The sequence below is a fragment of the Chlorocebus sabaeus genome, chromosome 7 (assembly GCF_047675955.1).
Source record: "Chlorocebus sabaeus isolate Y175 chromosome 7, mChlSab1.0.hap1, whole genome shotgun sequence".
Classification (NCBI taxonomy): domain Eukaryota; kingdom Metazoa; phylum Chordata; class Mammalia; order Primates; family Cercopithecidae; genus Chlorocebus; species Chlorocebus sabaeus.
The window spans coordinates 113,400,439-113,414,847 of record NC_132910.1 but is presented as its reverse complement, the minus strand read 5'-3'; the positions used below and the strand labels follow the sequence as shown (position 1 = coordinate 113,414,847).

General features: G+C 32.2%; 1 long non-coding RNA gene across 2 annotated transcripts in view; it reads left to right on the top strand.

The window, feature by feature from the left end:
- Positions 1–3,611, top strand: part of LOC103236464 (uncharacterized) — a 51,466-nt gene extending 47,855 nt beyond the window's left edge. For both annotated transcript variants that reach the window (XR_012093493.1, XR_012093492.1), the window contains one exon: positions 1,496–3,611. This is a non-coding gene — a long non-coding RNA (uncharacterized lncRNA). The remainder of the gene's footprint in view (positions 1–1,495) is intronic.
- Positions 3,612–14,409: the final 10,798 nt, after the last annotated feature.

Below are 14,409 nucleotides of genomic sequence, written 5' to 3'. Positions count from 1 at the left end.
GGGACCCTCCCGTAACATGTGGAAATTATGGGTGATACAATTCAAGTTGAGATTTGGGTGGGGACACAGACAAACCATATCACATATGTTCAATAATGTAAATAAATTCCAGATATAGTTTCCCAAGCGATTACACCAATACACCATCCCAGCATCAGTCAACATAGTTCTAGTTACTCCATATAGTCACAAACATTTGATACTGTCATTATTCTTAGTAAATAGTGACTTGGTATCTTATCTTACTCTGCTACTCCATGAATGATAGTGAAACTCAGCATCTTTTTATATGGTTATTGGCTATTTTCATTTCCTCTTCTGTGAAATGCCTCTTTGTGACTTTTGTTCATTTTTATATTACAGTGCTTATCTTTTTCTTAGTGGTCTATAAGCTGTCTGTATGTATTCTAGATATCAATAGTTGGACAATTAAATACATTATGAATGTCCTTTCTCCTTTTGTAGTCTCGACCTTTCTTAGGCTGTTTTGTGAAACGAGAAAATGTTAACTTCAATCTAATGAAGGCTATCAGCATTTTTAATCATTACATGTTGCAAATTTCTTAAAAAATATCAAGGCTAAAAAGATATTCTTCCGTACTTTTGGCTACAGATAGAATGTTTTACTTTCATGTTGAAATATTCTATTTATTTGGAGTTCATTTGGAGGCATGGTTTGACATACAAATTTAAATTATTTTATTTTTATTATGGATCACCAGTTATATTACTATTTATGTAATTTGCCATCCTAAAATTTCCAGGCATGTGGATCTGTTTCTGCACTCCTTATTTTCTTCCACTGGTCTTTAAAAAAATATTGCTATACCAATACCTCATTGTATAACATAACTTAATAATAATAGCACAATTATAAAACAAACGATAACAGTTATTGAGGACTATGAGCACTATTTGCATTACTCTTATTAATCTATTTAATCTTAATAAGAAACCTATTAAAATAGCTGAGCTAAAACAAGATAATTAAAAAATAACTGAAAAGTTGCTAGACAGTATGATATTTATATGCAATTTAGAAAAATCTCACACTGGGCAGATACAGGGTTCAGGGTGCGAGAGAATGGTGACTCTCAGAACCCTATCTTTTGTGCTGAAGATGACTGTCCAACTGTTTAGCAACCTTTGTAACATCTCACATTTATATATGTCTATATATATATATATACACACACACACATAAATATATATATATAAATTCATGTTGATAGACATATTTTTAAAAATCTTTTAATCTTGTTGATAAACACTCTCTGACTTTGTGTATTTGAAAATATCTTAACCTTCTCAGTCCTTTACAGATTATGTCACGGATTTATAGTTTTCATTTGACATTTATAATTTTTCAGTTGAAACCCTTTGGGGTTTGCATGTGTTCATACATGGGTCTTTAAATGTCTTTTTCTTATCATTCCAAATTCATAGCTATATTGTGTGAGCACTTTGAAAGTTTTGTTCTACTGTCTGTTCACAGAATGGTTGACTGAATATTTTAAGCCTCTGCCGAGACTAACAGTTCAGAAGAAGATTTCTTCAAAATATTACTTCTCATTGACAATACTTCTAGTCACCCAAGGGGATCTGATGGAAATGTACAAAGAAATTGATTTTGTTTTCATCCTTGCTAACACAATATCCATTCTGCACCCTATGGAGCCAGGAGAAATTTTTGCTTTCAAGTTTTTTGATTTAAGAAATAGATTTCCTAAGAGTATAGTTGCCATAGATAGTAATTTGTCTGATTGATCTGAGCAAACTAAATTGAAAACCTTCTGCAACAGTTTCGCCATTATAGATGCCATTGAGAGAACATTTATGAAACCTGGATGAGGTCAAGATAATAACGTTAATAAGAGTTTGGAAGAAGTGGATTTAATACTCCACGAATGACTTAGAGAAGTTTGAGACTTCACTAGAAGAAATAATTGCAAATGTGGTGGCAAGAGAACTAGAATTAGAATTGGAGCCTGGAGATGTGACTGAATTACTGCAATCTCATGATCAGACTTGAACAGATGAGGAGTTGCTTCTTATGAATGAGCAAAGAAATTGATTTCTTAAGAGGGACTCTATTCCTGGTGAAGATGCTGTGAACATTGCTGAAATGACAACAAATGCTATAGAATATTACATACATTTAGTTTATAAAGCAATGGCAGTATTTGAGAGGATTGACTCAAATTTTGAAAAAAGTTTACTTTGGGAAAAATTCTAGCAAACGGCATCACATGCTACAGAGAAATCGTTCATGAAAGGAATAATCAATTGATGGCATGACCTTCATTTTTGCAGTACTTTAAGAAACTGCCACAGCCACCCCAAACCTCAGCAGTCACCACCTTGATCAGTCAGCAGCAACAAACATGGAGGAAAAGTCTCCACCAGCAAAAAGATGACAACTTGCTGAATGTTTATGTGATTGTTAGCATCTTTTTATAGCAATAAATAATTTTTAATTCAGACATGTACTTTTTTCAGACATAATGCTATTGCATACTTAATAAACTATAGTATAGTATAAACATAACTTTCATATGCATTGGGAAACCAATATATTTATGTGACTCATTTTATTGCAATATATGCTTTATTGCAATAATCTAGAGCTGAACCTGCAATATCTCCAAAGTATGCTTGTAGATGTTTTTTCCTCAATTAAAATCAACACCAATTTAAAAACACCACTGACATTCTCATTGAAGTCAGAAATAAGACCAAACTCTTCACTAGTTTACCTCTACCTATTTCATGACATATTGGAGATACTTGCCAACACATTTCAGCTAGAAAAGTGTTGTTGTATTAGATACAATAAATTAAAATAATACTTAATTCCAGAGAATGGATATAGAACAGAAAATTAAAGAAGACCAAAGAATCAGGAAATTCCATAATGAGTCTATTAATTTAACAGTGTTTCCAAAATTGAAATTTAAATGAGACAAGTAATGTACAACAAATATGTTAGACAATAGAAAAAAATAAAACTCAAGTGTGGAGGCAGAACTGAACCTAATAAAAATTACTACATATCTTTTAAATACAAAAATGAATGTTTCTGAAGAAAAGCATCATAAAACTTTTCAGTACATAAAATGTAAAAAAATTAGAAGATTGTTATATAGCCAACACGAAATAAAATATCCTTATTTGTAGTTCAGATTATAAAGTAAAGAAAAAAAGTGACATAAAGGGGAAAGTAGCTACAGTATTCATTATGGTAATTATCTAATTACCTTAAAACATAAAACGAAGCATTAAAAATCATAAAACGACAGGAAGTGAATTAATGAGAGTGAAGATTTGTACAACCTCTATACAGAAAAAAAATTTCTTATTTACCAACATTTGGCATTGTGATTTTTATCAATCCAATAGCTTGACAAAATACACTGATTACTAATGTTCATCATATGGAATTCTCCTTCTGAAAATTGATTTATAATTTTGCTCATTTTGTTCCATTTGGCTTTGTGTATGTTTTTGTTTATAAGAGTTTCTTGCATTTTCTAAATATAATTTTTTCTTTATAATTGTTCATAATTGTTGGCATCACAAATATTGTTTTATAATATTTATCAACTTGTTTATTTTGCCCACTATGTTTTTCTATATATGTATCTTTTATTTTATACATGTAAAATAAATATATAATATATAAGATATATATGTAAGATATATATCTTATTTTATATAGATAAAATATGCATATATAAAAACATAAATATTTTAATATATAAATATATGAATATATTTCCTATATAAAAATATTTTACATAAAATAAAAGATATATAACATATATCATATATATGTTATGTTGTGTGTGTATTTGTGTGTGTATATATATGGAAAATATAGTTTTGGTGTAATATTACTTTTTTCCATATGAAAAAAATATTTCTTAGTTTTGGTGTAATATTACTTTATTCCATATGGGAAAAAAGTAATATTACACCAAAACTAAGAAATTATATAGCCGAGGAACATTTCTTAGTTTTGGTATAATATTACTATTTGAGTCATTACAATTTACCATGATAACTGCTTCATTTAGGCTCCTTTACAGTCTATTTTGGGTTTCATTAAATATTCTTTTAAAAAATTTCTTCATCTTTTTGTATTGATTAAATGCTTATTTCTGCCTCAAAATGCATATTTCCTAATTTTGTTCTTTTAGAATTTATCCCTGAGATTCATTCAAGTATTTACCCAAACATGTATTTATTGTTTTACCAATTTTTTTCATACTTGAAAAAAATCTGAGTGAGAAAACTTACTATGCATCATTTTATGGTGTCTTCCACCCTACTTCCTGCCCTCCACCACTTTGATATATTCAAGAAATTTCTTTCTAGATTATTAATAAGGAGGTAGTATCTTTTTTCTTTACTTCACTTCCCTTTTCTTCCATTCCTTTTTCTTTGCTTTGCTTTTTAAACTTTTTTTTAATTTCATATTGGGTCTTTATATGATTAGTTTTCTGACACCATGTGTTTTCCTTTAACTTAAATAAATGGAAACTTTGAATTTTGCAGTTTCTTTTTTTTAATACCTGTAAGTATGACTCCTTTTTTTTTTTTTTTTTTTTTTTTTTGATACAGCGTCTCTCTCTATGTCGCCCAGGCTGGAGTGCAGTGGCGCGATTTCGGCTCACTGAAAGCTTTGCCTCCCGGGTTCACGCCATTCTCCTGCCTCAGCCTCCAGAGTAGCTGGAACTACAGGCTCCCGCCACCTCGCCAGATTCTTTTTTTTTTTTGTATTTGTAGTAGAGACGGGGTTTCACCGTGTTAGCGACTCCATTATTTTTGACAACAGGTGCAATGTGTATAATATCAAACTGTTACTGTTTTATTGGTAGCTAATTTGATTCCCTTCTCTTTTAGAATTTCCCATCTTAAAAAATGACTTAAAATTTACTGAACAAGATTTTGCGTGGAATTTTGTTTTGTACTTTATGATATCAGAAATTCTACATCATCCTCTCATTCTTCATATTTCTTCATAATTTTTTTATTTGTTTTTTGTTTATTTATTTATTTTTGAGACAGAGTCTCGCTCTGTTCCCCAGGCTGGAGTGCAGTGATGCGATCTCGGCTCACTGCAAGCTCCACCTCCCGGGTTCACGCCATTCTCCTGCTTCAGCCTCCCTAGTAGCTTGGGACTACAGGCGCCCGCCAGCACACCTGGCTAACTTTTTTGTATTTTTAGTGGAGACGGGGTCTTGCCATGTTAGCCAGGATGGTCTCGATCGGCTGACCTCGTGATCTGCCCGCCTCAGCCTCCCAAAGTGCTGGGATTACAGGCGTGAGCCATGGCGCCCGGCCTTCTCCATAATTTTTAAGAAAAAATTTTGCCTCATCACTTTTTATTTCTAGTAAATCTGTAAGTATGGGCAATTATATTTCCAACATCCATATCCCTTTCATGTTTCTTCTAAAATTTATTTTTCTCTTCCTAACAACTGGGAGAGTTACTCTACCTAATTGTGCAGGTCAATAATTCATCCCTCTCTGATTTTCATTCTAGAACTCATTCAATCTGTTGAGTCCTTTATCTCAATTAGTTCTTTCCATAAATGATACCTCATTTATATTTTATGACTTCCTGTGCTTTCTTCTTGCTCCAGTATCTTCCCTTATATCTTTGCAGATATTAAATATGCTTGTTTTAAATGTTTGCTTATTGAATATGTAAATTCTGCTTAATCTGCTCTAGCTTCTCTTCCTTTTAACTGTAGTATATTAAATATTTATTTTTCTGTAAGTTCTTATGCTTTGGAGCTATATTCATGATGTGTACCATGGTGGTGGGACAGCTAAAGCCAGATGCTAGCTTGAGCCTTGCTTGATGAGTCTGGAGTACGGATTAACAGTGTCCTAGAAGACAGCATAATAGTGTGTACCTCTGTTGTTACCCTTATTTAAAATCACCTAGCTCTCAGAAGCAGCAAATGGGAAAGCACTATAATCTGAAGGACTAGGGAGGTTTGTCTAGGTTAGTCTTGAAAATTGTACTTATCTTCACCTTGGATCCTTATAGTACTGGACTGGACACTAGTTTTCTGCCTTTGTATGATTATAGAGTATTCAGGTCAATATGGAGAAGAGAAAATGACACATTTTAAAAAATTATCTTGTTTTTGTTCCCAGACCTCTTTTATTGTAGGCTATTGTTTCTCTTTCAGTCTGGTACTTAAAAACATCTTAGAGTTTTCTCCTCGCTTTTATGTTAATGTGACAGATCCTTCAATCTATTTCTAGTCTCTGGAGTGTCTCTAAGATTGGGTTTACAGGAGACAGCCAGCACTTTAAACCAATTGTCTTCTTCAGAGAAACATGAAGAAATTATTTTTTTTTTCAGAGAAAAATAATTTCACTCAGATACCTAAGATGGACTATACGAGTTACTACATAACATTTTTGTAATTCTTTTATTTTTTGTTTCACAAAACTAAAAGACTGTATTTTTAATTTTGCATTTCATCTTATTTTAAATCCACATTCTTTCAATTCTTATGTCCTGTTTTCTGTTTTAAATCACTTGTTTTGTTTTTATGGTAGGGGCTTGTGATGGGTAAGTTTATGGGTCACCTTGGCTAGGATATGGTACCCAGATGTTTGGTCAAACTCGTCTACATGTTGCTGTGAAGGTATTTTTTATATATAACTAACATCCGTAATCAATTGCCTTTACGTAAAGTAGATTGCTCTTGATAATATGAATGGGTGCCATCCAACTAATTGAAGCCACTAAGAGCAAAACCTAAGGTTTTCTAGAAAAATATTTCTGCCTTGAAACTGCGACATAGGATTCCTGCCTGGATTTCCAGCTTACCAGCCTGCCATATGTATTTTAGAATCAGCTCTTGTCTGAGTTTCCGAACTGTTAATCTTCCTTATGGATTTCAAATTTGCCAGTGTTCATATATAATCCCATATAACATTTATTCTGTTTCTCTAAGGGAACCCTGACTGATATAGGGCTCTATACTATTATAAGAGATTGAATTATTTGAGATAACTTAAAATTGTAGTTACAAAATCTCTTCTTTTAATTCCTCAACATTTCATTTAATATTAGCTGGAACTGTATGAGCATAGAGTGACACAGAAATACATTTGTGATTCAGTAGAGGATCTCGAAACTTTTCCATTTATTTATAGAAAAATAAGATTATTAAAATATTAGTTTATTTTACAATAAAAATAATCTTAATTGATGAGAGTAGGGAACAACTCTGGGATAATAATTCAGAATTTTGCGGCCTCCATATAATTTTACTTTCTTCTCTACTATTTTGCATAGTTTTTTTTCTTTTCTAAAGCTATGGAACTATTTTGTTCACTGTCACTTTCTTGTCTTCATTTCACAATATTCACAAAGCTTTATTGTTCCCTTTCCTTTCCTTCTTTTAGCCTTTACTACATGACACAAAGTTATACCATTACATTCTCTTGCACCAAACCTCTCATCCACTTCCCCTCTATCCAATTTCCACCCTTAAATGTGAGTCTTTCCCTGCCTGTGGATCTTTGGCTCTTTATCCTCTCCCAGTTCTTTCTTTCAGAGACTTACTGTTTCTAATTCTACTAATTTTTTCATGTTGCTATGTTTTCAGAATCATCTTCTAATTTTGGATAAAGAAATATATATATATATATGCAATTGTATTTGACAAGAGAAAATACTACTGATGTACTCTTGAAAAAGCAATGGTCAGAGCATTATTGACTAAGGAGGCTGGCAGCTAACACAAAAAGAAAGTTTATGGCCAACTCAAAGTAAATCCACCTTAAACGGGATAGCAGAATTACAGGTTTAATGAATGTGTGGAGATTTTCACAAAAAGGCTATTCTTGGCTTGTACAAACAATAATAAAATACCATACTTTTATATCTAGGAAGGGAGAGCAATTGGTACTAAGAAAACATAAAAGCATTTTATTTTTTGAATTGCAAACTATGAAATCTGCTTTCAAGGATGAGAAATAATTCACATATTTCTAAAATTCTAAAATTGATACATTTCTCATGTAGCATAATTTTTTTAAGAACTAAAACTTATAGGAAGTGGAAAAATAATCCTTATAAATCTTGTAACAAATGACAATTATATATATTTATATTTAGGTCATCAAGTAGAATGTTATTAAGCAAAATATGTGCACAGAAAAGCAAGTGAGATTAAATTTAAAATAATCTATACAATGATATGTTCTGCAGGGGAAAAGTAATATGTTGTATCTCTCTAATGTTTCAAGAAATCCAGAGATACACATGATAAAGTATATGATGATTTAATTCCAGGGAGAAATCCAGACAAAAATTTGGAGGCAGTGATGTCAGCCCAAGTTGAAGTGTATGTTGTATGCATTTATAAATACATATGTATGTGTGTGTATACTACATGCCTCTGTATATATATTTATTTTTATAATAGCTATGTACTCAAATAATTCACATTTAATGGAACATATTTCTTTCTGGTAATACTTTATGCATACTGAAATCAACATATTATCACTGAACTGTCTTCAGCACAAAATGTGCCATTTTAATAGCATGATACAATAAAGTCTCTATTTAATTTCAGGGACTTACGCATCTGATTTGATAGTACATTCTAAATTAAATAGATAACACAATTTTTCTTTCTTGTTTCCAATATAAAATGAGGCCAAAACATTTGCATATGAAATATATTAACCATCATGAAATACTTATCTTCACAGCCAGTTTCAGCAGACAATATTTATTCAATCATGCAGTCAGAATTCAAAAGGAAATTTAGTGACAATTTTATTTAAGAACATTGTCATCCTGTTACTGGAAAAACAATTGGGACATTATTTCTGCCAAGGAGATTTAGGAAGCTCAAAGCTGCCAGTTACACAAATTCGTTCCAAACAACAACTCAGACGTCATTCAAGGACGCTATATTTGTAATGATTTTATTCCACCATGACCATTTTTGTGCATTTAAAACGGAAAAGTAATTTAAAAAGAAAAAGTAATATTTTTAACCTATTTAACCTCAGCAAGAAGATAAGAAAACTCAGTGGTGATTGTTTTGAAAACATTGAAATCTATAGATTTTGATAGAGAAATGCCATTTCTGCCATGATACACTTTATTATTTTTTAATTGTTTAATTTTTCTGTCAACTGTTTCAGCAGGGATGGTATAAAATATTGGTAATATATTATTGTGAGATGACTAATGAAAATATTAGAGACTTTTGGGTTTGTGAACATCCAGTAATAAATGTTTATTTATGTTCTCCAAAATAATTCAGAACTACAAGAAATATAGATTCAGGATTCAGATTAAGATGTAAACTTTATCTGTATTATTAAGAAAGCTGATTGAAGAACTTTTTTTTGTATCTGAGAAGTGAATTTGCTACTACATACTCCTGATATAGGCTTACTAATATAATGGCACAGCTAGAAAAATTACAAGATTTTCTTGCAAGAATAGTCTTATGCACCCTGTGGTCAGGCAGGTTTTCTGAGAACAAGACTGAAGCACACTTTCTAACTAACTTTGTCCAGACTTATTGTATTAGCTTTTTATCACTGCATAGAAATCACGACAGGTTTGGCAGCTTAAATCAACTTCCATGTATTATCTCACATGCCTGAGATCGGAAGTCCAGGCATGACGTATCTGAGTCCTGTGCTCAGTTGACCAGGGCTGAGGCGTGGGGTCCTCTTCCAAGCTCATGTAACTGTTTCCAGATTTCAGTTTCTTTTAGCTATAGAATGCATCCAGGTTTGCTTTTTCAAGACCAGGGTCATAATCTCTCTGATCTCAATGGAAACCTAAGTAGGCCATTAAGGGCTCACCGATTCAGGTCCACATAGAGTAACCTGTCTTTCAATTAAAACACACTGATTCGAAACTTCACTTACATCTGTAAAATCTTTTCGTCTTTCCATGTAAGGGAACATCATCATGGGAACGAATTTCATCATCTTCGTATGTTCTGCCCACAGTGAAGGGGAGGAGAGATACTAGAGTGTCTTAAAAACAAGGGAAGGGAAGTTTGGGGGTCTTGTTAGAAATCTTCCTGTGACACTTACCAACCTTAAAATTAACTTTCCTTTCAGCAGTAAATACGAGAAGAGAGGACAAAAGTTTGCTCTAACTAGATTTTTTTCACAACAATACATTAAACTAAGGGAGAAGTAATCATTAATGATAACTTTTGTTGTATGTTATTTTAAACATGTATTGAATTGAATTTCTCTAGTAAAAACACATTTTTACAATATTTAACATATATCCAGAATTTCCCCAATTTACACTTGATTCAAAAGGAAACAAATTATATTTTAAAACTTTCATGCACCTGTGTTATTGCTTCAATATGGTTTGAGCTAATGATATGTAAAAATTTAAAGTTCCAGATGAAACCATTTAAAATTGGACTTCACTTTCTGTTTCTAAGAATTTTAATTCTCTGGTGCTATGCTCCATCTCTTTATCTGATTTTTCCAACTCTCCCTCTACTTCACTAAAAATATTAAACATAAAATATTATAAAATTATAGTCTGCTAATTCTAATACTTAGATCATCAAGGGGTATACTTCTTCTGTTATCTGTACTTAATATTTCTTTTTCGTCATTTATTCTATCCTTTGGCAAGTCTAGTGAGTTTATTGAATATCAGATACTGTTTGAAAAGTGTAACGATTCTGAATTATGTTAACATTAATCAAAGATGGTTTACCCCTCTCTCTGCTAGGAAGATAGAGCAGGCAATTGATGAAATTCATCTAACCAGGAGCTTGTTGAGTTTGGGATGGATTAGAGTTGTAGTAATAATGTTTCTAAATCTGCTTTACACCTACTTCTCAGGCATGTCTGTCCAGTAATTACCACTGAAAGCCTGAGATATTCATTAAGATTGGTCCCCACGTGGGTTCTGAACTTTATAAACTTTGTCTATTCAGTACAGCAAGTCTGTGGAAAACTCTGTGTTGCTGTTCAGGTTTTGTGTCACCTTCTTAGCCTCTGACCTACACAGCATCATGACCTTGAAGACATCCTGAAGGAAAATCATCTGTATTTTAAGGTTTATATCTATGACCTTCATTTTTATCAGAACTCCCATCTAAAAATTTCATGTCTTCAGCCACATAACAAAATAGTTGTTTTTTTTTACTCTCATCTGTGCCATTCTTCTTATGCCCTGTGCCTACAGCCTCAGCCTCTTTCCATATACCTGCAAGCAGAAGTATCTTAAGAGAAAAAGTGGCTGCAGATATCTGTTTATTTCTCTGCAGTTCCCCTCTGTGAAATGAGGCCTTTCACTATTACCTCTGCACCACTCTGCTGCCTTTAGACAATCAAACACAAACAAATAAACAAATACATGTGCAATTTTTCTTAACTTCTCTCGTTTACTTCCATGGAAAGATTTTTTTGTCCACATGCCACTCTGTTTTGCCAGAAGCAAGAGTATTCTGCTGACCACATTTTAAAAGGGCCTGAATCCTGGGCCTTGAGTTAATAAACAAAGTAATGGGAATACTGAATTTAAGGTGCAAATTCAACTACAGAGGTAAAATAATGAGTGAATTGAATAAACTTATCACTACGGCTTAGATATCTTTCCTCACCAAAGTCACTAAGATTATACAATAAATCATCTGTAGAACAAAATCTCCAGATCATATTTTTAAAATTACATCTAGTTTTCTGAGGGGTATGCTGCCAAAAAAATTCTTAGGGAACATTCTTTAGTGGCAGGGTAGATGTTAGAATTTAGAAAGGCTGTAGAAAATTGTTATATTATCTCCAACATAATCAGGCATTTTTCTATAGTTCTAAAAGTTATTCTTTACTAATTATACATTTTATAGATTAAGGAGAAATTATGAGTGAAAAAATCAGCAGGTGTTCTATCATACCCAAGCATAAGTGTAATTTAAATCTAAATTTGAAGAAAAGCTTAACCATGATGTTTGCTTTATATCAAAATGACATACAGAGGAAAGTTTGACTTAGGAGAAATTTTATTCAGAAGTCACCAAGAATTACATGCAATCACTTTTATCAGAAGAATAATTTGCATCTGTGTGGGTTGTTGGTAAAATGGATTTCTTCTCAGCTCTTTCTGACCCTGGTGTTTTATATTAGATATGAGTATCCACATTTTAAACAGAATACCTATTTGTTTGCTATACACACATAGGTACCTATCTTATTGCAATATGAGGTAATAAAACATACGTCTCATTTTAACCATCCCACATTAAATTTTATACATAGTCACATGCTTCATAATGACATTTCAGTCAACAACAAACCACATATACTAAAGTGATCCCATAAGATTATAATTGAACTAAGAAATCCCTATCGCTTAGTAATGTTTAGATGTCATAGCGGCAATAATGCCATAGTGCAACACGTTACACGTGTTTGTGGTGATACTGATGCAAACAAACCTACTATCTGTCAGTTGTATCAAAGTATAACACATACAGTTATGTACAGCACATAACACTTGATAAAGATAATTAATTACTCTGTTACTACTGGCTTATGTATATACTACATATTTTCATCATTTTGGAGTGTACTCCTTCTACTTATATATTTTTTAAAGTTCACTGTAAGCAGCGTCATGCAGGTCCTTCAGGAGGTATTCCAGAAGAAGACATCGTTATCATCGGAGATGACAGCTTCATGCATGTTATTGCTCCTGAAGATCTTCCAGTGGGACAAGCTGGGGAGATGGGAGACAGTGATATGATCCCAACCCTGTGTAGGCTTAGGCTAATGTATGTGTTTGTGTCTTTATTTTTAAGAAAAAAATTAAAAACTCAAAAAAGTAAAAAATTTAAAAGTAGGAAAAAGTTTGTAGAATAAGGATATAAAGAAAAAAAGTATTTTTGTACAGTTGTACAATGTGCATTTTAGTATTACAAAAGAATCAAGTTAAAAAATTAAAATGTTTTTAAAGTAAAAAAAGTTACAGCAAGCTAAGATGTATTTATTATCGAAGAAAGAAAAATATTTCAAAATAAATTTAGTGTAGCCTAAGTGTACAGTCTTTATAAAGTCGACAGTAGTGTACACTAATGGCCTAGACCTTCACACTCATTCACCACTCACCCACTGACTCCCTCAGAAAAACTTCCAGTCCTGCAAGCTCCATTCATGGTTAATGTCCAAGATAGGTGTACCATTTTATGTCTTTTATATCATATTTGTACTGTACCTTTCTGTGTTTAGATATATTTAGGTATGCAAATGCCACTGTGTTACAATTACTAACAGTATTCAGTACCGTAACATTCTGTACAGGTTGGAAGCCCAGGAGCAATAGCAAACATTCCCTAGGTGTGTAGTAGGTTCTACCATCTAGGTTTGTGTAAGTACACTCTATGATATTCATGCAATGATGAAATTGCCTAAAGATGCACTTCTCAGATCATATTCCCCATCTTTAAGCAACACATGACTGCACAGGTATTTGTTTTACTATACATTCATTTTCCTTTTATATGCTGACATTCCAATTTGATTTTCTTGAAACATATGAAATCAGATATAAGATCTGCTACAGGGCTCTTAAACTTTAAGTGGCATTAGGACACATTAGGATGAAAGTGTCCTAAATGCTGGTTTAAGATTAAGAGCCCTGTAGCAGATTTTTTTTCGATGATTATTCTTAAACGTGTTTTAATGACTACATGATAATGCTAATTTCAGTTGCTTCACAGAAACAAAAAGCAATGAACAATTTTATCATGAATCATTTTGTGTCATGACAGCTCCCTAAAAATTAATTTCTAGAGATTATAGGAGAAAAGGGAGTAGTATGAAATTCAAAGCCCTTGTCAGATGGGCTTTCGTTCTGTTTCTCGCACACACACAGATTCATTGAGCCTATGTTGAAACACTCATGCTAATGTAACTATCAGGAATCACTTTACATTTTGAGAATGTTATTTCTTTTGAAAATTGTGAATAAATAGTATTTTAGAATATGGTACTAATATGTGTTCATTGACATGTAATAAATGCAATGATCATCCTAAATGAATATATTATCATGTCACCTATTTTCTGCCAGTGCTTAATAAATGTTGAGTCAGATTCATATAACAGTATCATTTATATGCTCATTCTATATGTTCCATCAAATTACAAATTTGTTTAGCAGATTATTCAAAGAGCCATGATTATGGAAAATATTTTTGCTATTCATAATTAGACCATTTATTTTTTCTTATTTTCTAATCTTTTTAATTTTTATATGTTTTGGGGACACAAGTGTGAGTTTCTTACATGCATGTATTATGTAGTGCTGAAGTCTGGACTTTTAGTATACCCATCTCCTGAATAGTGAACATCGTACCCAGTAGG